Raw genomic sequence first — 23198 nt, forward strand, 5'->3', positions numbered from 1 at the left:
GATGCTCCTTTAAAGTAAATAATAATAGAAGAGAAAAAAAACAGAATAGAAATATATCAAGATATGAAATCATCCAGTCATGCCTTGTCCCTGACTCTGGTTAGTCTGGCTCCAGCTCTCAGCAGGGACAGATCCATGACCATGGGTCTCCTGGGCCTAGTAAAACATTATGACCCCACTACCACCTTAACCCCAGCCAGAACCAACCTACATACACATAAATAAACATAGATTATTCAAATATGAATGTTTATTTGTATTTATAGGACATCAAACATGATCTTACAATATCATTATACTAGCTGAATAGATAGAACATATTACATATCTTACACAACAGTAATTTAAATTTGAATTAGTATGCTTTTCATAAAGTGCTGGCAATTGGGGTAAAACACAACAGCCTATAAATGCTTTGCATTGAGTAATAAAATGCATATAACAGTAAAACCCTACAATTGGGAAATAACATGATCTTTGTTTGGATGCCTTCCTTCTCCACAAGAGATCAAAAAAATCATAATCTAATTTGCTCAGACTTAGACATATTTTAACTGAAGCCAAACAAATGGTGCAGCATGGGAATTTGCTGACATGTAACATACAGCATTGCAGCAGCTGTCACTCACAAGCTGTGCTCAAAACATGCAGCACCGTGGCCAGCACTGAGGTGTACCTAACTGATTTTGTTGAGCTACATGTAATAATAATATAACCATCGACATTTTCTATGTTTAATATCCTAACTCAGCCAGGCAATGCAGACCAAGACATATCAACATCTCTACCACCACACGTAGGTTGACCTTCCATGACTCAGTTTGTTTAATTTTCATGAGTGAATTCATATAACGATAGCCATTGTGTTTTTTTCTTCAGTAGGGTGAAGTCTATGTCCATCCATCCATCCATTGTCCAACCCGCTGAATCCAAACACAGGGCCACGGGGGTCTGCTGGAGCCAATCCCAGCCAACACAGGGCACAAGGCAGGAAACAATCCCGGGCAGGGTGCCAACCCACCGCAGGACACACACAAACACACCCACACACCAAGCACACTAGGGCCAATTTAGAATCGCCAATCCACCTAACCTGCATGTCTTTGGACTGTGGGAGGAAACCGGAGCGCCCGGAGGAAACCCACATAGACACGGGGAGAACATGCAAACTCCACGCAGGGAGGACCCGGGAAGTGAACCCGGGTCTCCTAACTGCGAGGCAGCAGCGCTACCACTGCGCCACCGTGCCGCCCGTGAAGTCTATTTTCTTATTTTAAATTACAATGACCTTTTTTGACTTCTATTGTGAGGGACGAACTGGCATCCCAGCCAAGATGGACCCTGCACCGTCTCCTAGCCAGAAGCATATGATGAAGAAAGATAAGCGAGGGAGCAGCCATATTCCCCTTGTGTGCAAGGATGTAGATATGAAAGTATGTTGCAGCAGCAACTACACCAGGGCTGGAGTCCCAACAGCCATCAAAGGACCCATTAGTTGAGCTTATGAAACTGGAAAAACAGGACAGAGGGTGACTGCTTGCTATGGGCAGGGCACTGGGGGGCAGCATCCCATCTGATAAGCCCCATTATAATGAGCCCACAGGGCAGCATGGAAGCTGTGGTTCCACAGGCCTGCCTTGTTGGGGACCTTTAGGGATCACCAGGGGGAGCTGCTGTATACTGACTGTACAAGGACAGTTGTGGACCTGACTGAACTGGAAGTGCTTTCTGGAAACAATAGATTGAGCACCAGAAGTACTCACAGGTTGGAATTTAAAAGAGAGCCCTCCACCTGGGGAGTTGGAGTCAGGAGAGGAGATGGACAACACTTGCAAAGTAATAGGAGAAGTGTGTGAGGAATTGCTATACTGTATTGTTCAGTGCTGAAGCTGCTACAGCATTAAGGGAAGGAAGCCTGTAAAATGTACATGTTATTGAAAGTAAAGGCAGTTGATTTGAGCCCAGGGCTTGTATCTTTGGTTTGGGGCCCTGAGATTCCCCTACTGGCCACACCAAATATAATTACTGAATCAGTCATAGCTTCATTTCACATGCTTTCATAAACTTATAAATATCAATGGCAAGTCCTATGGAATCATTATGACTTGATTATTTAATTGAAAATTAAATCATGTCGTTTCAAAATTTGGGATTTTTCTGTATTTTTGATAATTTTGCTTGTTCTAGGCATTTTGATTTTGGGTCTTGAAATACAACAGTGTTCGTTGTATTGTTATTTACATGGAAACAAACTCCTTCCCCTGCCTATAAGCAGTCAAGTATGATTTATTATTTCAGTATTGGAATGCAGTCAAATTTTGTGGTGTATTCCACATCCCTACTTACATAGTTTATTGATATTTTCATCCATCATGTTTCCTAGCACTTGTTTATAATGTGTATAATATATATTATACTTTTGGTACATTATTATAATGTGTTTCAGTCCAAATATTTACTGTTTGCATGACCATTTTTTCTTAAACTTTGAGCAGAATGCCGATACAGTAATTAATACTCCTGCCTCACGACTCAAGAGTTGCCTTCCAATCTTGGTGGATTTTCTCAGTGTACGTCAGCTTACTTTACATTTAAAAATTATGAACACCATGTCACACACATGCGCTTAGGAGGCAGTCAACAAACCCTGAGGTGAATGAAACATCGCAAGATGAAGGGCTGATTTATGATACTAACAATTCTCTCTCTTTCTCATCAGACCAAAAGAAGAAAAGTAATCCAGTACACTTGCCTCACACACTTCCTCAAATGTCACTTCCTCATCTGGCTCCCACTGATGACGTCACATCCTGTCTCCCGCTGATGATGTCACTTCCGGCTTCCTCTCGATACCGTTATGTCCGGTTCCCGAAGATGATGTAATTTCCGCAATAACATCACTTCTGGTGGTCTCTTGATGACGTTACATCCGTCTTCCAGTTACGACATCATTTCCTGCCACATCATTTCCGCAAGCCATTTTGTTCCTCTATAAAGACGCCATGTCTCTATTTCATTTTGTCAATTGCTGTTATTGAATACATGATTAGCCTTTTTCAATTATTCCTTTACTTTTTCCGTTGGACATTATACGGGGATGGTCCTCAACTCTTTGTCATCGTGGAATTCCTTTTATTTTATGACAACCAGATTGAAATTGCAACTCTAAACCGGTCCTGTCAGTGTGCCCTATGGTTCTGCTGGGATAAACTTTGTCTTCCTCACGCCTCGTTTTGAATTAAGTGAGTTTCAGCAAATGGATGGTCAGTGTCACACACGTGCTCATGGGAGGTAGCTGAAGGGCCTGAATGAGAGAAATTCCATGCCAGACCAGGGGGTGATGGAGTGCACTAACTCTTTCTCTCACTTCTCTGCAGACCAGTAACGGTATTCCGCCTGGCCCTGATGACAAAACTTCCGGTCCTGGGCTCAATTACATCACTTCCTGTTCCAGCCCCATTGATGACATCACTTCCGGTCCCGGCCCCAATGACACTACTTCCAGTTCTGGCCCTAATGATGACATCACATCCTCCGCTCTCCTTAAAGCCACCATCTTTGTGCCAGCAAATCAGTTCTGTTCTGGATTCCAACCTATACACATCTGTGCAATTATTCATTTCATTTTGCAGCCAGGGAACAATATACGGGTGGCTGTCCCAAACCTTTTTGTGGCTTTTGTTGAGTTTGTGTGTGTTTAGTGCTCCATTGCACTTTAAGTTTTTAACCTGTGCAAAGCATTACAGTCACTGCCAACCACTGTTTTTTTCTACCTTCACCACATCAGATACTGTATGTCTACACAGTAAATCATTAAAATCCAACCACATGACTACTTTTATTCTTCAATGTAATAAAATGACACTCCATGGATAATGAGCTGGAAGTTACAGATAAATAATGTATTTTTAGACTATGACCTACAGTAGTAACTTGTATGTAAAATACAAGGAAACATTTGTAACATACTCAGAATGCTTTGTTTTTTTTTGTTCTTTTTGTTTTTTGCATACCGTTTTTTATTGTTTAATTGATTTAAGCAACATGTTTCCTTTAAAAACTGACTTTTAGATGCTGGTTTGTTAAAGAGGACTGTACAATGCACAAGCTAGAGTCACTTGCATAAAGTTGCAGGTGAAACACCTCACAACCTCACTCAGCACAGACACCTTTTTTACTGTGTTCAAACAGGTCCTAATAACTCTCCTTCTGAAGAAGTTCACGCTCGATCCATCTCAAGTAGGTAATTACAGTCACTCTCCTTTCCTTTCTATCTAAATCACTCATGCAATCTCTAACCAAGTTTCTTCCTTTCTTGTATAGGACAAGCTATTCCACTGAGACAACTCTACTCACTTTTGATGATATGTTACAGCTCGCTACATCTACCAACATGTCTTCTGTCCTTTATTCTTTTATATCTCTCCTCTGCGTTTGACACAGACAACCGTAAGATTCACCTTCTCTGACCTCGGCATTACTAGGACTGCTCTTATGTGGTTTCAGTTCTGCCTCTTGGGCAGGATGATGTGTCCTGACAAGGGGCACATGGATATCCCAATGATTAGTCCTGGGTCCTATCCTGTTCTCTATTTGCCCCTCTTTACTAGGCCCGATCATCCATTCCTATGGTTTCTCATAATCAGTGCTACACTGATGATATGCAGCTGTATGTGTCCTTCCCTCAAGACAACCACACAGTATCTGCTGGAATCTCTGCATATTTCACTGATATTTCAACCTGGATAAAGAAACACCATCTCCAGTCCAATCTGTCAAAGACCAACCTCCTTTTTATCCCAGCTTGTCTGCCTATTCAACACTCCCATCTCTGTGCAGCTCAGTTCACTAGTGCCTACTCCCACCAAGTCAGGATGCAACCTTGGGGTGGTGATTGATGGCCATTTGTCCTTTTCTGATCATGTCTTTCAGCATCACTCTGTACAACATTTTGCAAATTCAGACCTTTTCTGACAAAGTATGAAGCACTACTCATGGACCATGCCTTGATCATGTCACATCTGGACTACTGTGACTCTTTGATGGCAGGAGTACCAACATGTGTTACCAAGCCACAGTGGCACAGTGTTCAACTAACTGTATAGCAACACATATTAAGTTCAAATTCTTGATGCTTGCCTACAGAGTAGTCAATGGGTCTATTTCACCCACTCAGGTCTGTGATGAATGGCATCTAGTGATGCCACCTCTGCATGGCATCAAATTTCAATACAGACTCTTTTCATGTGTAACTCCTAGCTGGTAGAATGAGCTGCCCACCTTGACCTCATACTGCTGACTACCTCCCTGTGTTTAAGAAGTGTATGAAGACTGTCTTTGATTGGTTCTTGCAATCAAGAGGATGTAACTAGACTGCATTTTGTTCAGACCTCTTCACTTGTGCAGATCAACTTTGTAGCCTTGTCCTGTAACACTTGTTCCAAAACAGTCCCTCAGACTAATGTTTACTCAAACATGTTGAACTCTTTTGTAAGTCACTTTGGATAAAAGTGTCAGCAAAACGAATAAAAGTAAATGTGAACTCTATTGCGCTTTTTTGAAAGTTTTCAATCTTCCAGTCACAGAAAAAAACTACAAAAAAGACCTGATTTATAACACAAATTAATATATAAATCAAATATTATTTATTATGTGTAGCTATCAGTTTTTCATCCAAGTTGACTTTTATACACAAAGTAAATTACAGATTAAATGCAGGTTTGTGCAACCATCACTTTCTCTGCCAAGCACTTCACTTAGCTTGGTCATATTAAGCAATATTCTTTAAAGTATTTCTATTGTGGGATATGGCCGGCCATTCATCCCGGCCAATACCTCCAGGCCACCAGGTGGAGCCTCTCCCTGTAGCGTGGAAGTGCCCCGAATGCCAGCAGGGAATTATGGACAATGGAGTGTTTATTCACAGCCCTGCTGGATACCATGGGGGGTCGCCAGAGGACGCTGCAGGGAGGAGTAAGGACTATTTTCCCTGCACCCCGGAAGTACGTCCCAGTCACATGGACAAAAGAGATGACGTGCTTCCGGGATGAAAAAGAAGAGTTTTGATCTGACCCGGAAGTGCTAAGAAGTCACACGGATGGAGGGTTCAGAAGCACTTCCGGGTCATGGACTATAAAGGACTGTGGGAAATCCCAGACAGATGAGCTGAGTTGGGAGGCAGGGTGGCTAAGCGTCTGGGAGTGGAGGATTGTTTATTGTGTATTGTTTGGAGTATTGATTTATTGAGTATTGTGGAGTGTAGGTGCTTTGTGCACATTGTTATTATAAATAAAATAACATTTGGACTTTTATCTGGTGTCTGGCGTCTGATCTGAGGGTTCAAGGGAGCAATAGCGCCCCTATCTGTCACACTATGAAGAAGTTAAAGGATAGGATTTAGTTTGAAAAGTGTAATAAAAAAACAAGAAACTGTGATGTTTTTTCACTTTAAATGTGCTCTGAAATATTTTCAAGAAGTACAAACACATTTCTTAAAACTTGTAAATAACCGCTTCAGTTTGAAATCTTTATCTGCAGGTTTGTACCTTTGTTGGCACTGTGCTGTTTAGGCTTACACAGAGTAGTACCTCTGTCTAGGGCATGTTTGCTCACAATGGGGGTAAAAACAAAGGAAATCACAGGAGACAGTTGCAGTTAACTCCAGAGAATTCTCAAATCTGTCTGCTTCATCCACAACACTGAACTTACTGACCCAGGAGAAGACAAGTCACCGTCTGCCACTCTCACCTTTAAAAGGATACCACCAATACCTACTTAACATCACGTATGTGCAGAAGATATGTAAGCCTCTATGCAATACTCTGCAGACACCAGTGTTGTCTTTAGGCACCAGTTATTAAAAGGGTTCATAACCAGTTTTTGTTGTTTTTGTTATTACCTTCTCGTCATTTTATTGATTGCAAAGTCTTTTATTGCTGTAAAATCGTCATTATGAAAGTAAGAATTTCAGTGTACTCTGTACACATTATGATAATAAACCTATAAACATTATAAATCATGTAATGGCTTCAAAAGGATACATTGTAGACGACTTTTTCCTCATAAAGTAACACTTCTACAGATAGACACATTAACTTTGTTTTAGAGAAAAGTACATTCCACAGGAAAACATTTAAACTTTCTATTTGACAAAAGAGACTAATCAAAGCTCTAAAACAAAGTAACAATGCAAGGACTGTAAAATATATGCTTGAAATGATAGAACACGTCTGCCCAGCTCATCAGCCTCACCAAAGTGGTGCCTGAAGTGAGTGCACTGTGTTTGTTGTAACCAAGCAACTGGAAAACTGGAATCCAAACCATCCAAAAGGGGCATGGTCAAAGATCTAAATAAGTACAAGGTCGATAGGTTATTAAAGTTCTGCATGTTCAATCATTGTTATATTAAATTGCATTACCTTTTTAAATTAATTTTAGCTAAGTACATGGGATCTTGCCTCTTCTGGTTTCATGATTAGGGAACAGAATTAATAAAGGCAAACTAGGAAAAGCTACAGCCAAAGCAGGAACTCTGTCCTTTGGAGAATGCACAAAATGTATGAAGTTGGCACAGCCTCAAAACGAATAAGAGAGCCTGTCCAAGAGTCATTTGTAAGAACACTTAAGGAACACTAGAGTGATTAATAAGGAATGGTGAGGACTACTATTGTTAATATCTGACTTGGAGGACTAAAGAAAAAGCACTTTTTTACAAAAAGATTGAAGGCTAAGATGAAAGTTCTGGTCAGAGTGATGGTTATATACTAGGTATATATACTAGGGGGCTTCGCCTCATGCTCGCTTTGGTCATCAAAGGGCCTGCGCTACGCACCAACCACTTCGCATATCTGCCGCTCGCGTTGTGAAGCCCCACAAGGAGATGCGGCTGCTTCTCCAAAACACCCTCTTACAAGGGTGATACAATAGAAAACAAATACAGTTTTTTTTAACCTTCTCTTTGTTTGATCAGCTGCTGGCTTGCTGCTGCTGCCGTGCCGCGTGATCTGCATCTCGCGCACCGCACTTTTGTCATATCACCTATGTCCATCCATCCATCCATCCATTAACCAACTCGCTATATCCCAACCACAGGGTCACGATGGGTCTGCTGGAGCCAATCCCAGCCAACACAGGGCACAAGGCAGGAAACAAACCCGGGGCAGGGTGCCAGCCCACCGCAGGGCACCTATATCCATATATTTGATCTCTTTTCGCTTTTACCTTTTCATCAATATCACATTGAATTTTAATTCAGTGTTTGGAATTACATCGTGACAACGCAACATATAACTGCCCGTGAGTGAATATTGTTTCTTTCTCTCTACAAGAAATGTGTCTGACAATAGCATTCACACAAATGAGAAATGATTTCACTTTCACCCAAAAACAAATCTTTTAATTCTCGTGGATACACCTCTTCATTGGGAAGAAACACTACTTTTTTTTTACCTGATGGCAACATGAATTAGATGATGTACAAGTCTCAGACTTAAAGTTTAAATCCGAACAATATATTCAATCTCTTTTCTCTGTTTCGTTATTTCACCAAGTAATAATTTCCATGTGTTTGCACTAATGCGATCTTTCCTATCCTTTTTTTGAGACTTTCCAGTTTTCGTACTTCCATTATCTGTAACCTGCTCTGCATGTGTACAGCACCAATGTTTTTGGATTCTTTTAATTCTCGCAGATACACCTCTTCACTGGGAAGAAACACTACTTTTTTTTTCCCTGATGACAACATGAATTAGACGATCTACAAGTTTCCGACTTAAATTTTAAATCCGAACAATATATTCGATCTCTTTTCACTGTTCCGTTATTTCACGGAATAATAATTTCTATTTGTTTGCGCTAATCCGATCTTTATTATCCTTTTTTTGAAACTTTTGAATTTTCATACTTCCATTATCTCTAACCTGCTCTGCATTTGTACCGCGCCAACGTTTTTGAATTCTTTATGACGTTCTACTTTGTCATCTACTCTTTGTTTTATTTCTGGCCCCGGGCATGGATAATCTCTTGGCACAAAGATTTTGAACAAGTGACTCGTCTCGCAGAAGTGACTCGTCTCGCGGGATTTGAAAGTGTCTCTCTGAGATAATCACGTCTCGTCTCCTTCCAACCTTCCAAGATTTTTTTTTTATACTAGAGAGATATAAGTGTGTGTGTGTGAGTGTTTGTGAATGTGTTTGTGTGTGTCTGTAATTAAATGTCTTCCTTACCTTCCTCTTAAACCATTATAAAGCTCTCCTTATTGTTTACTTTTTAACTGACAACCCTATTTTGCATTCTCACATTCAGGATCTTGGTCTCTCCATAGACCTAAAACAACAATGGTTTGTAAAGTTTGAATTTTGTGTAAAGTTTGCTTGTTCTCTCTCTCTGTCTGTGTGGATTTCCTTACACAGTCCATAGACATGCAGGTTAGGTGGATTGGTGATGCTAAATTGACCCTTGTATGTTTATGGTTATGTGTTCACCCTACGATGGATTGGCTGGCTGGGTGTTCCTGCCTTGTGTCCAATGCTTGCTGGGATAGGCTTCAGCTTCCTTGTGTCCATCTTCAGTATGTAGTGGGTTAGAAAAATGGATGGTTGAATTTTGAAAACATATTTGAGATGATATCCATTATATGATTGTAGATTCATTTACCCAGGAATGGGAGTTTTATATATTGACTGAGTTCCTCCCTTCTGAAGTTGCTAGATCTCTCTTTCTGTTCTCTCCTCTTGACCTCACTACTATGGAAGATTATTTGAGCCAAAATTAAATACAATCTAACGTGTTAACTATTTTGAAATGTAATACATATTAAAATTAAATATCAAATTAAAAACATATTAACCAAATAATTGATTGATTTTCACTAAGCCATGCCATGTTATTAGCAGTTTAAAATGCAACACAAAAATGTATTGCATTGTAATTCATGTTCATAGATCACATGTCATAAATAAACTGCAAAGCTAATATATTGAATTAATTTAGTGGCAGCCCACATTTAAATCATGGCAAAACTAAAAGTAATCAAATGACAAATCAACGTGAAAAGGTGGGGCAAGGGGTATTTACAGTTGGGGAAAAAACGCGTTCCTCTTCTAAATGTTTCTTTATCCTGACAGAGAGCATACATTTAGTCAATGAGGACTGTGGAGTGGTTAACTGAAACGGCAATAAGTATATTAAGTAAGTTTACTCTTATGTTAAGTTCTTTAAAGTCATTTAATTTTTATACATGTTAAGCAGCGCAGTTAAATTTTCAAGGTGTGGGGTGTTAGCGATTTTAACTAAATGCTGAGAAACATTTGTTAGAATCATCAAGCTCAGTTTCCTCTTAACTCTACTCATACACAGACAGATACTATTAATATTTTTTCCATCGTTTCGACACACATGAGAACATTTAGAACACCAGCTACCACCCATTCAATGAGACAGCAGATTCCCTGCCATATGAACTCCCTGTTCACCTTCTTTCCAAGTACAACACACTTGTGATTAGAGCTCTTCTTCCCTCAACCGTTAACACCCCGTGCCACACATTTTGATGCCGATTGATCCTTTGGTTACATTTAGTTTTGTCCCAATTAAAGCATGGTCTTGAATCAAAGTGCATACATACAGGGGCACGTGTAAGCAAAATGGAATAAGTTGCTTTTCTTGTGACTGATAAGTACAAATTTGCTATTGTAGGAACAGTCATCCCATCCATCACAGAGCAGCCAGTCAAGAGCTTGGGGAAAGTCTTTGACTCAAGTCTGAAAGACACAGCTGCCATTCAGAAGTCCACCCAGAAGCTTGGGACGTGGCTCACCAAGGTTGATAGGTCTGGCGTGCCTGGTAGGTTTAATATCTGGATCTATCAGCACTCAATACTGCCCCGAGTCCTACGGCCTCTGCTGGTATAAGCAGTCCCGTTTTTCAACAGTTGAGTCCTTTGAAAAGAAGATCAGCAGCTTTCTTCGGAGGTGTCTGGGACTCCCACGCAGCCTCACCAGCGCAGCACTGTATGGGACAAGTAACATCCTACGGCTACCATTTAGCGGCCTCACTGAAGAATTCATGGTGGCACACACCAAAGAAGCCCTACAGTACAGGGACTCCAAGGTGTCAGCAGTTGGCACAGAAGTGAGGGCATGCAGGAAATGGAGGGTAGAGAAGGCTGTGGAGGTGGCAGAGTCACGCCTGTGACAGAAGTTCTCAGGTGGGCACCATGGCAAAAGGTAGAGCAGATCTGGGCTACTTCCCAAAGACCCAGGTCGGCAAGGCCCAGGGCAAGGAGAGAATCCATCTACTCCGAGCAGAGGTGGAGAAAGAGACAGTGAGCAGGACAGTAGGACTCTGGCAAGAGGGTGCGTGGACAAGGTGCGAGAGTACTCTCCAATGAAGGATCACCTGCCCGAGATTTCTTTCGAGTCTGGTTCCTGGTGCAGGCGGTCTACAATGCCCTGCCAAGCCAAGCAAACTTCCACGTCTGGGGGAAGAGAGAGGCTCTCTAGAACATCTATTCAGCAGCTGCCGTAAGGCTCTGGCAGATGGCCGCTACTGGTGGCGCCATGACAAGGTGCTTAAGGCAGTTGCTGAAAGCTTGGCTTCAGCCATCAACACAAGCAAACTCCTCCATGGCTCAAAGATGGCAGTTACCTTCGTTAAAGTGGGAGAGCAATCCCAGGCAAAGGCAGTAATAACAGGCCTCTTCCACACAGCCTCTGACTGGCAGCTGCAGGCTGACTTGGGAAAGCAGCTGAAGTTCCTGCAGCAAATCATAAAAACATCACTCTGGCCAGACATGATCATTACCTCTGAGGCCTCAAAACAGCTGATCATGTTGAAACTGACAGTGCCCTGGGAAGAGCATATCAAGGAAGCTAACAAGAGGAAATGTGTCAAGTACCAGGGGCTGGTGGAGGAGTGCAGGGTCAGAGGCTAGTGGGTACTCTATGAACCCATAGAAGTTGGCTGCAGAAGATTTGCAGGACGCTCACTCTGCAGAGTCCTCACATGGCTGGGCAAAACAGGAGCGGGCAAAAACAGTGCCATTAAATCTGCAAGCGAAGCCGCAGAGAAAATCTCAAGGTGGCTTTGGATAAAGAGGGCTGATCCATGGATCGCTATTGCGATGCAAGTTGGGGATTGATCAACCCCGGCTGGGTCGCCTGAGCGAGGGTGTATGATGTTGTGAGACCTGGAACACCTGATGACCTCAGGATACATCACTGATGATGCATCCCAGTGCATCCAGGTGATGTTTCTTATATAGTGTGCTATAGTGAAAAAACAATCAATCATTTGGTGGATATACTTTTAATTATGACAACGATAAAACCCCACCAAAATCAAATGTCCAACTTGCATGTGAATTGCATAGTAACACAGTTAACACATTGAATTACATTTCATTTTGAAATGAATAATCTCCCATACACTACTGATCACAGCTGTACTCCTAAAGCCAAGCTGCACCTATTAAATGTTCTTGTATTTCTTTAGTCATGTGAAAATAGCCTTATTTTCTCAAAATATATAATTAACTTGGAGATAGTGCAAAAGAGATATGCATTGGAGGAGTGCATTATAAGTGGATAACCAGTAAGCAAGCTGAAATTTGGGTCAGCTCAGTTTGCTTAAAGTATACAGCCACTTCTCCTCGGCCTTAAAAGTTCTTTCAGGCTACATTGTTGTCAGTAAGCAGTCAAAATCATTGGCACTAGTGTGAGCCTGGAATGACTGGTTAAATGAGAGTGTTCCAAGAAGTCAAAACGTACACCCTGAGGCATCATCCAAGCCTTGACTTCACTGAGGCAGGAAAAGAGTTTAGATATACCTGATATTTATGAAAGGGTGAATTACATGTGGAACTCAGTGTCATTAACACATGAATGCCATTTTGATGCGTAAGATAAATAATCCAGTACAAGACTATTGAAGAGCAGCAGACCAAGCACCAAACCTTGAGGGGCAATAGACATCACAAACAAAGGAGAAGTAGATAGATAGATACTTTATTAATCCCCAAGGGGAAATTCACATACTCCAGCAGCAGCATAATGATAAAAAACAATATTAAATTAAAGAGTGATAAAAATGCAGGTATAACAGACAATAACTTTGTATAATGTTAATGTTTACCCCGCCGGGTGGAATTGAAGAGTCACATAGTGTGGGGGAGGAACGATCTCCTCAGTTTGTCAGTGGAGCAGGACAGTGACAGCAGTTTGTCGCTGAAGCTGCTCCTCTGTCTGGAGATGATACTGTTTAGTGGATGCAGTGGATTCTCCATGATTGACAGCAGCCTGCTCAGCGCCCATCGTTCTGCCATGGATGTCAAACTGTCCAGCTCCGTGCCTACAGTAGAGCTTGCCTTCCTTACCAGTTTGCTCAGGCGTGAGTTGCCCCTCTTCTTTATGCTGCCTCCCCAGCACACCACCGCGTAGAAGAGGGCGCTCACCACAACCGTCTGATAGAACATCTGCAGCATCTTATTGCAGATGTTAAAAGACGCCAGCCTTCTAAGGAAGTATAGCCGGCTCTGTCCTTTCTTACACAGAGCATCAGTAGTGGGAGTCCAGTCCAATTTATCATCCAGCTGCACTCCCAGGTATTTATAGGTCTGCACCCTCTGCACACAGTCACCTCTGATGATCACGGGGTCCATGAGGGGCCTGGTCCTCCTAAAATCCACCACCAGCTCCTGGTTTTGCGGGTGTTCAGGTGTAAGTGGTTTGAGTCGCACGATTTAACAAAGTCCTTGATTAGGTTCCTATACTCCTCCTCCTGCCCACTCCGGATGCAGCCAATGAAAGCAGTGTCGTCAGTGAACTTTTGCACATGGCAGGACTCCGAGTTGTATTGGAAGTCCGATGTATATAGGCTGAACAGGACTGGAGAAAGTACAGTCTCCTGCGGTGCTCCTGTGTTGCAGACCACAATGTCAGACCTGCAGTTCCCGAGACGCACATACTGAGGTCTGTCTGTAAGATAGTCCACGATCCATGCCACCAGGTATGAATTTACTCCCATCTCTGTCAGCTTGTCCCTAAGGAGCAGAGGTTGGATGGTGTTGAAGGTGCTAGAGAAGTCCAGAAACATAATTCTTACAGCACCACTGCCTCTGTCCAAGTGGGAAATGGATTGGTGTAGCATATAGATGATGGCATCCTCCGCTCCCACCTTCTGCTGGTATGCAAACTGCAGAGGATTGAGGACGTGGTGGACCCGTGGCCTCAGGTGGTGAAGCAGTAGCCACTCCATGGTCTTCATCACATGTGACGTTAGAGCGACAGGCTGGAAGTCATTCAGCTCACTAGGACAAGATACCTTTGGGACTGGGGTGATGCAAGATGTTTTCCAAAACCTCGGGACTCTCTCCTGTTCCAGGCTTAGGTTGAGGATGCGCTGTAGAGGACTCCTCAGCTTCAACGCACAAACCTTCAGCAGTCGTGATGATACTCCATCTGGACCCACTGCTTTGCTGGCACGAATAGTAATCCACCTTTTAAAAAGAAAGACTCATGTCCATGGGGAGGTTGGGACACATTCAGATATACAGCGGTAGAGGCTCCAACTAGGTCAGTTTAGAGGTTTAAGAGAGCTTTATGGGCAACTATTTCAAAGCAGCAGGAACTAAAAAAAAGAAAGAAAAAGAAAATCTTTTTTCTTCTTTTAACCAGCTGCCAACTACTCCAGATCAAAAGAATTTGATGATGTTCCCAGAAAAAGAAAATAAATAATATTAGAAATGTCTGATGTGTTAGACTGAGTGTACTGCCAAGCGATACAATTAAAGTAATATGTGTACCATTAACAACAAGAATGGGATTTTAAATATAAAACTGGGTGCAACAAAAACCTAAAGCCATTGCAGCCCACCAGGAGTAGAGCTGAGTTTTACACACTTCATCCACACATTGCTTGACTCAGAGTAGTAAGGAAAAATAAGCAAATTTACGTTATTGGAATCATAAAACAATTAGTTAAAATCAAGAGAGCAAAGTAGATCCTATTAGCAGAAGTGATTGAATACTAATTAAGAAAGGGGTTGAAATGAAAACCTGCAGCCAATATGGCTCTGTTTGAGACCATGGTTGAGATTTTAATAGAGTGCATTATTTGTCCTTTTTTGTGATCAGATATCACTGAGTAACAAACAGCAAGCAACAAAATATGACATGGATAATAAACAACAGTTTTAAAATAATTAGAATAAGATTAAAGGAAATCCCTATTGGTGCCCTTTACCCTGTCACACCCCATCGCGTTCTGAAAAGGAAAAGAGCAGGAATATGAAGTTTATGATACTCAAGCAAACCAACAAAAAATACTCATCCCATACAGCAGTCCTTGAAGGTTACAAAATTCAGAGATAAGATAGCATTGATGAGCTCAGAGCATATTATTTATGATTAATATTCACACATACTAAAGATTTTTCAGAAAATTTCACTTATCTCTTATTTTGTATAAAACCAAATTAAATCAAAAATCTTCTGTCTGAAGATCCCATGGCAAAGTAGTTAATCTGGCATGAAGGTGCCCATGGCAACATTGTACATTTGAATTATATATAAAATGCAAGAATGTCAGCAAATGGACCTTTGCATATCAACAGCAACTAAAAGAAGTATAAGAGTTCCGAATGGCAAAAACATTTTTATGCTAAGATAACTATGGACAATTACAAATTACATATGCTGCGTTTAAATAAATAGCACAATTTGACTCATGCTCCATTTTTGGCAGTGAATTATAAGATTATCTGAAAACATCTGACAAAATTCACCTTTTACAGTAAAGAATTAATTTAATAAATATCCATTTAAGTCACATTTGCTCAGTTTGCCATTGCAAAAGGCATGTAACTGTATTACCCTACCAGATTTTATATTTTAAGCATACCCACAACACGTTTATACACATTTTTGGGATTATAGGTAATAACTAAAACAACATGTAGAACTTAACACCAAAGCCAATAAAAAACAAAACGTAATGCTTCAAATACATTAATTGTTAAAACCAAAATAACTATTAAGTTAAATACAGATTTATATTAAACTAGCAAAATACCCGTGCTTCGCAACGGAGAAGTAGTGTGTTAAAGAGGTTATGTAAACATATATATACATATACATATATACATATATATACATATCTACATATACACATATCTACATATACATATATATACATATATACATATATATATATATATATACATATACACATCCACATATATATACATATATATATATACACATATCGACATATATATACACATACATATACACACATACATAAACACACACATATACATATATACATATACACATACATACAGTGCGTTGTAACACTGGCTGTGATTGTTACATGGGAGGGAGACGACAAATCACAGCTTCCCGCTTTCTAATCGGGCCTGTGATTGGTGCTTTGACTGATGCCCAGATCCCATAGTATCTCCCCTTAGGAGAGGCGTTAGGCAAGTGTAATTGAATAGCGGTGCTGCAAGTTTAGCTTTACACCTGTTTTTAAGGCTTATTGACTGAAAGGGGCTTTCATGAAAAAACTTAGGGCTTTGCTACAGGATACACCCTCCACAAGTTAAGGAAGTAAAAATAAAGGTATATATTTCTGTTTTATTTAAACCTTTTAAGTTTGTATGTGGGCGGCATGGTGGTGCAGTGAAAGGTGCCAGTTAGGGTTCCCGGGTTCGCTTCCTTGCGTGGAGTTTGAATGTTATCCCCGTGTCTGTCTGGGTTTCCTCCGGGTACTCCGGTTTCCTCCCACAGTCCAAAGACATGCAGGTAAGGTGCATTGATGATCCTAAATTGTCCCTAGTGTGTGCTTGGTGTGTGTGTGTGTGTGTGTGTGTGTGCACGCCCTGCGGTGGGTTGGCGCCCTACCCGAGGTTTGTTTCCTGCCTTGTGCCCTGTGTTGGCTGGGATTGGCTCCAGCAGATCCCTGTGACCCTGAAGTTAGGATATAGCGGGTTGGATAATGGATGGATGGATAAAGTCAATGGCAAACACAACATATTCACTGCGAAAAGCACTTTGGAAAATTTCACTGATCAACATTAATCAGCCCACAACATAATTTGTATATAATGACCACTGAAACCTCAATCTCCAACATATGTACCTATGCCCAGCAACAGTGAAGTTATCAGAGGAAAGCTGCAAGTATCAGAAGATGTCATTAGAGCACAAGGACAAACATGTAAAATGTAAAGAAACTGATAAAGAAATCAAATATACACTTCAAAAGAGTTTAAAACAGAAAATATGTTTCCTACCATATTGTTGTGACTCAAGATGTGGAAAAAGAGGGAAAAGTTGTAGGAGTCTAGTTATCACCAAAGTAAATTAATAGTTTGTTTGTTTAAAGAGATTGACTAACTAATACAGTTAACTCAAAATTATTTTACAAGAAGAATGTCCCGAAACAAACTCAAAATCAAGAATAACTTCTAAATGGCAATGCATAGAATAAACAGGCAAAGAAAATGGTACACAATTCAGCTGACAACAGAAATGGGAAGAAATCCCAATGGCCTAAATCAAAAAGGTTTAAATGGAATTGTAGGATTAAGGGTCTTAAATGCAAAGTTAAGAAAATGATAATTCAAAAAGTACCAAATAATTGTCCCATCAAAAGAGCATAAATTCTGATATAGCTCAACAAGTCAAGAACAAAATAATATATATTTATAGTAAAGGGGCCTATGGACATGGAGGGAAGTCAGTGTCTGAGTAGTTAGACTGCAACTGGAAGGTTTCTTCTTTGGGATTTCAGGTGGCAGCTCTAATGGCACCACACCTACATAATTAGGGGGCCCTGCCCCCTTGGTTCAATATTTAAGCTACAACAGGACACACAATGAATACAAATAATTAAAAAGAAAACCATTAACAAACAGTTGACAATAATAAAAAATAACTGATTACACATTAAAGTGTCAACAGAAAATAAAGAATATTACTTAATAAATATTAAACAAGAGCAAAATTAATTTAAATAAAAAACAACAAAAGGCAGCCAATCCAAACATATTTGTAACAGAGAGAATGTTTGGACATTACTTCTTGTTGCCATCATATTATTGTTACTTCAATGTTTATTATTTCCAACATCATGTTGATGGCATCACCACATTGACACTTTGTGGTTTAATTTCTTCAAAGGCACTAACATTTCCTATCTATTTCAGTGGAACAAAACAATACATAGATAAATAGAAAGATAGATAGACATTATAACAAACAACAACCCCACTCTAAATATTGAAGGAAACACAATATACATTGGCAATCACAACATGTGATTGCCCAGCCATTGTATAAAATTGTGACATGAACTTCAAACCTGTGCAAGCACTGGATTGAAGAAACTGAAAACAATTAAAAATTGCTTGGAGAGGGAAAGAATCAAAGACAGGGTCTGAAAATTTGGTTTTGTTTTTGTGTTGGTGGTAAATTTGGCAGATTTAACGTTAACTAATGACTGCTCTTTGGCATCTTTCTCTCTCTTTCTCTCTCTCTTTCTCTCTCTCAAAAGCCTATTATTATTTGACCAAGATTAGATTTAGAAGGTTCTAGGGAACAAATGCGTAAGACCAGAAGAGGAGAGATGAATGCAGAGACAGAAACAATCAAGGGTCAAATGTCAGGAAGACAACAAGCCATTTAATGCTAAAAATCAATATGCAAATCAGAAATCAAAATCAAAATAACTCCTTAGATATGTTTTTTTTTATTATACTAAACACACTGAAGATTTTCTCATATCAGTCCAAAAACTTTGACAATCAAACATCACCATCTTTAAACATCACAGTCCGCACTTCAGGCTGCCATATGGTAGAAACAGGGAGATGTTTCTAGCAACAATATGGCTACGGCCATTCAAAATACACAAAACGCTTGTTCCTACCACCAAAACCCAGTATAAGAAATGGTGACAGCTTAGCGTATCCAGTGTATCAATAAAAAATAATAATAAAGTCAAAATGAACATAAAAATACAAAATAATTACAGAAATGGAATGTAAATTAAACTACATCCTTAAATCATAACAATGATTTCCCATTCAGCTTCTTCTTTTAAAATTAAAGTAATCATAGACTTGTTATTGTCCTCTTGGTGTACTGACTTTGAAATGAAACTCAGAAATTTTTTATGAGGAAGATTTAGGAGAAAATACAAGGTCAAAAATAATATTTCAAAAGTCAAAACCAGAGATCAGTTTGAGAAACAACAAAACCAGAAACGTTAACCCAAAAAGCAAAGTCAAACTGCCGAGCAAAAGTCTTATCCTAATAATTCACAAAGGAAATCCTGTAGTCTATAAATAAATTACATTTTGGATAAATTACAACTGTGAGAGATGACTTTATATAGTCATGCTGATAATGACATGTGTTACCACAGTAACAAGTGATGCATAATCCATAAAATGGTGGGAAAAACAATGGTTTCAAAAATAATGTTAAAGAATGGTAGATGTTTAAATAAAGTCTCCAAATGAAAAACAGACATCATAAATAGATTCTCTGGCTTCAGGAAAACTCAAGAAAAGTAAATATAAACATGAATTACAACACCCAGTCAGAACACTATAAGCTGCCAGGCTTTTGCTGAGATTATCTGATGCCAAGAAGATCTTAAGCAGGCTTCCTATGAGGTCACCACAAGGTAGACCAAGAGTTCTGAGGGCAACTGGAAGAAAAGGACATAGTCAAAAAAAACAAAGCAAGAGTCTGAACCAGGAGAAGAACTATCACAGTAACCAAAGCCAAGAATCACAAGGAATAATCAAACTCAAGAAGCACCCAAGAAACAAAACAATAAACTTTTTGGAAGGTTTGAAGTGTTTTGGAATCCATGTAATCAGATGAGGAAGTATACCGTTCAATGACCTTTTATTCTGTTGCATCATGATTGACAGGGCCATGACCTTCGAAGACACACCCACTCTGGGATGGCAGCAAGCATAGTGCCCAAAAAAATGGCAGTAATAAAATGGGCCAAATCAAAAATCAATATCATAGATAGAAGTGTTATTCAAGAATAAATGAAGACAATGGATTCCTTGGGGTGAAAAAAGCAAACAAGACAGGTATAAGTTTACACAGAGGCAAGATACAAAATATTTTTTTAAAATAGGAGACCTTGACACCTTCCCAAGTAGGTACCTCCTTCCAGGGCATGGACCTACTGTACTCTTGCTGCAGAAACTGTCTTCTGACCTTGCTTTATTCCTGTTAAGCCTTTTACAAACAGGCATATAGTGATTATCTACACATACCAGAAATGTTTCATATTGCAAATATTTGTAAACAATAAATGTATCCTGTTCATTAACGTATATAATACCTAACAATAATATTATAATAGCTGTAATTACAACGCTTTTATTACTACAGTTGTGTACACTAAATGAGTGTCTGTGGTAACGTAACCACTCTTCTCAGTGATGAGGATTAGCCTGCAGGTTTTTCTTTTTACTAACATTCATATCTAACTGAAGATCTTTGTGCTACCAGACTAATTGTTCATACGCCAAAAATTTGTTAGGAATTCTAGTCTTATTTCGAGATATTTTGATATCTTTTGTCCAAGCTGTAATCTAAAATCAGAGTTCCAATCTAAACTGAAATCCCACTATTTCCTTTTCTCTTGATCAGCAGTTGACTTTTGTGCAATCTCATCTGTACCCACAAAATTATATTTTAGTTTCCCTGTTGTTCTTGCTCACAACTAACTCTCTTTGCCATTATCACATCTGCTTTTTTCTTTTTGCTGGCTGCGTTCACTCCAACATCCTGTTCTGTAATTAAATGTGCTGTGTTGCTCTTTTCACTGTTTTTTGCAATGAGCAGCCTTAGAATGTTCAATATAAAGTACAGTAAAACTGACTGGGTTAATATCTGTGAAGAAGGAGTTACTTGTAATAATTCTTCAGTAGTATAAAGTAGGCCTTCACAAAGGACAATAGCAAATTACAAATGTCTTTATGCAACCAACAAGTAGGTCCAATCATATTTTTCACCCATGCATTTAACAGTGTAACATTTCCAACCCAGAACAGTATCACTCCTCCTAGAACAACTTAACAGAAGGTGAGACAAGTGGAGACATACAATACTCATAGGCATGTCTAGTAAGGCTGCCATGACTTACCTTTTCCTAATTCTCAGAGTCTCAATTCCTGCGAAGAAGTCGAACATCAGACAACTGAAATAACTCCAATTCTTCCGTTTCTTACTTGATGGCTCATGCAGCAGAAAAGCTGTGTGCTCTTTCAGTGACAGCTGGAAGTGTGTCTGGCACTCACAGTGTGGCACTGCCACATAATGTGAGATTTCTCTGTTTGTAAGTAATTCCCTTCAATCTCCTTCTATCTCCTCCCATTTACAGTTAACCTGCTAGTGACTAGAAGTAATTAAATATTAACCAGCCCTCTGTCATTCCCATTTGTTTCAGGCTTTGGCATCTCTTTTTATTGCCTGTCATGAGGCTTAGCAACTATGCTATATATGATGCATTGGATTTCAGACACAATACATATCTTATGAAGTCATCAGCTATGATATCAAGACACTGTAAGATAACTAGCTCTGCTCTGTCCACAGTTTCCAATTCAGGTCTGTAGAGAGTTGGTGATGGGTGCAAAGCAAGAGACAGAACTGGATAGGAAGCCAATGCATCACAAGACAAACTCATCTGCATCTGCAAAAATAAATAAATAAAAATAAATTAAAAAAAACAGGCAGACAAGGAAAGAATGTGTGAACTTCACACATACAGTAAGCCAAGGACTCTGGGAGCTTTTTGGGAAAGCTACATTAACCGTTGTCCCTCCCCAGTAATAATTTTCAGCTAACATAATTCTAAACACATACTTTTTTGATAGGTTTAAAACATTGGGAGTAGTAGGGGTGGGCAAATACTTTTGAAATAGGTCCTGCTGACAGAGTAAAATTAGTACAAAATTGCAGTACTTTCATATTGTTGATAGAATATATATAGTATACAGCTATAGGATATTGGTGGGAGTGTGAACAGAAGAATATTTTTATTAATCAACCCTCCATAAATAACTCGAGTGCAGATGTCTGTCCTAAGCATTGCATAAACAGTCACTTCATTTACACATCAAAGAGTGTGAGAACTGGTTACATCAATTGGGAAAGCAACTGTCGCTGGCTTCAGATAAACCTCCACAGGAGCCTGAGCAATTAAAGTCAATTAAATAACTTTCCTCTGGAAAAATTCTCAAGGAAGATGACTTTTTCTTTGAAGATTGTTGTGATGTGAAATTTTGCATACAAGTTGATATTTTGTATGTCTTTATTTGTAACTTAGACAAAGCAATGTAATATTAGTGTTACATTATAGATAATAACAGCAATGGGTTGATGGTTTAAGAACCCCTTCCCCCCATTTAGGAATGAGTCTCTTTGTAATTTTATGACAGGGTTGGGGGAAGTGCCTCAAACAAGTTTGGCTAATATTTCTCTGCTAACGTCTCTCAGTCAACCCCCACAGGAAAGTCAGGCTGCTTAACTGCCAAGCTTCACGGGGGTAGGTGTGAAGGTGTTCTCTGCTCCATTGGTCTGAAATATGGCTATTTGGAACTGGCTTGTATCAGTAGCCTTTAAGTACCACGATGCCCTATTGGCTGTAGGGGTTGGATAGAAAACCTATAAATTTCCTTGCTTTACCTCTCTCTCTTACCAAACTGATGAAAGACCATCTCACACACCATGAACTGAAAAGGACACACAATGGAGAGCACAGCTCGGCAGACATATTGAGACAGGCATGTGGACTGTTCTGAAGAAAGCTGACCACAAATGAACTAGAGACATTTTTAAGTAACTAACAAGTCTGTGTGCCGCCAGAAACTACACATCACCATTTATCAGGTTGTATGGTTGCCAATATTCAAATGTACTTTGCATATTGTTATTATTTATGAATATTTTCAATAATACATTATTGATATTGTAACTTAACTCCTGCTTGTCTTTTACTACACCCAATTGCCTGAGGTTATAGATATAGAAGGGAAGGTGGGGAGAAGTTATATGGTACAGTACCTTATAAATAGTGGTAAGTCTGTGGGATTTGAGGCATTCTGAGAAAGGCTACATAATAATAATACAATAGGGGAAAGTAGAGTAATATATTACTCT

General features: G+C 39.7%; 1 protein-coding gene across 1 annotated transcript in view; it reads right to left on the reverse strand.

The window, feature by feature from the left end:
• The window catches only part of prkg3 (protein kinase cGMP-dependent 3), a 113242-nt gene extending 91773 nt beyond the window's left edge, over window positions 1-21469 (reverse strand). The window contains exon 1 of the mRNA XM_051924601.1: window positions 21181-21469. The gene's annotated coding sequence lies outside the window, so the exon portion shown is untranslated. The remainder of the gene's footprint in view (window positions 1-21180) is intronic.
• Between the last annotated feature and the right edge of the window lie 1729 nt (window positions 21470-23198).

The sequence above is a fragment of the Erpetoichthys calabaricus genome, chromosome 3, assembly GCF_900747795.2.
Source record: "Erpetoichthys calabaricus chromosome 3, fErpCal1.3, whole genome shotgun sequence".
Lineage (NCBI taxonomy): Eukaryota > Metazoa > Chordata > Cladistia > Polypteriformes > Polypteridae > Erpetoichthys > Erpetoichthys calabaricus.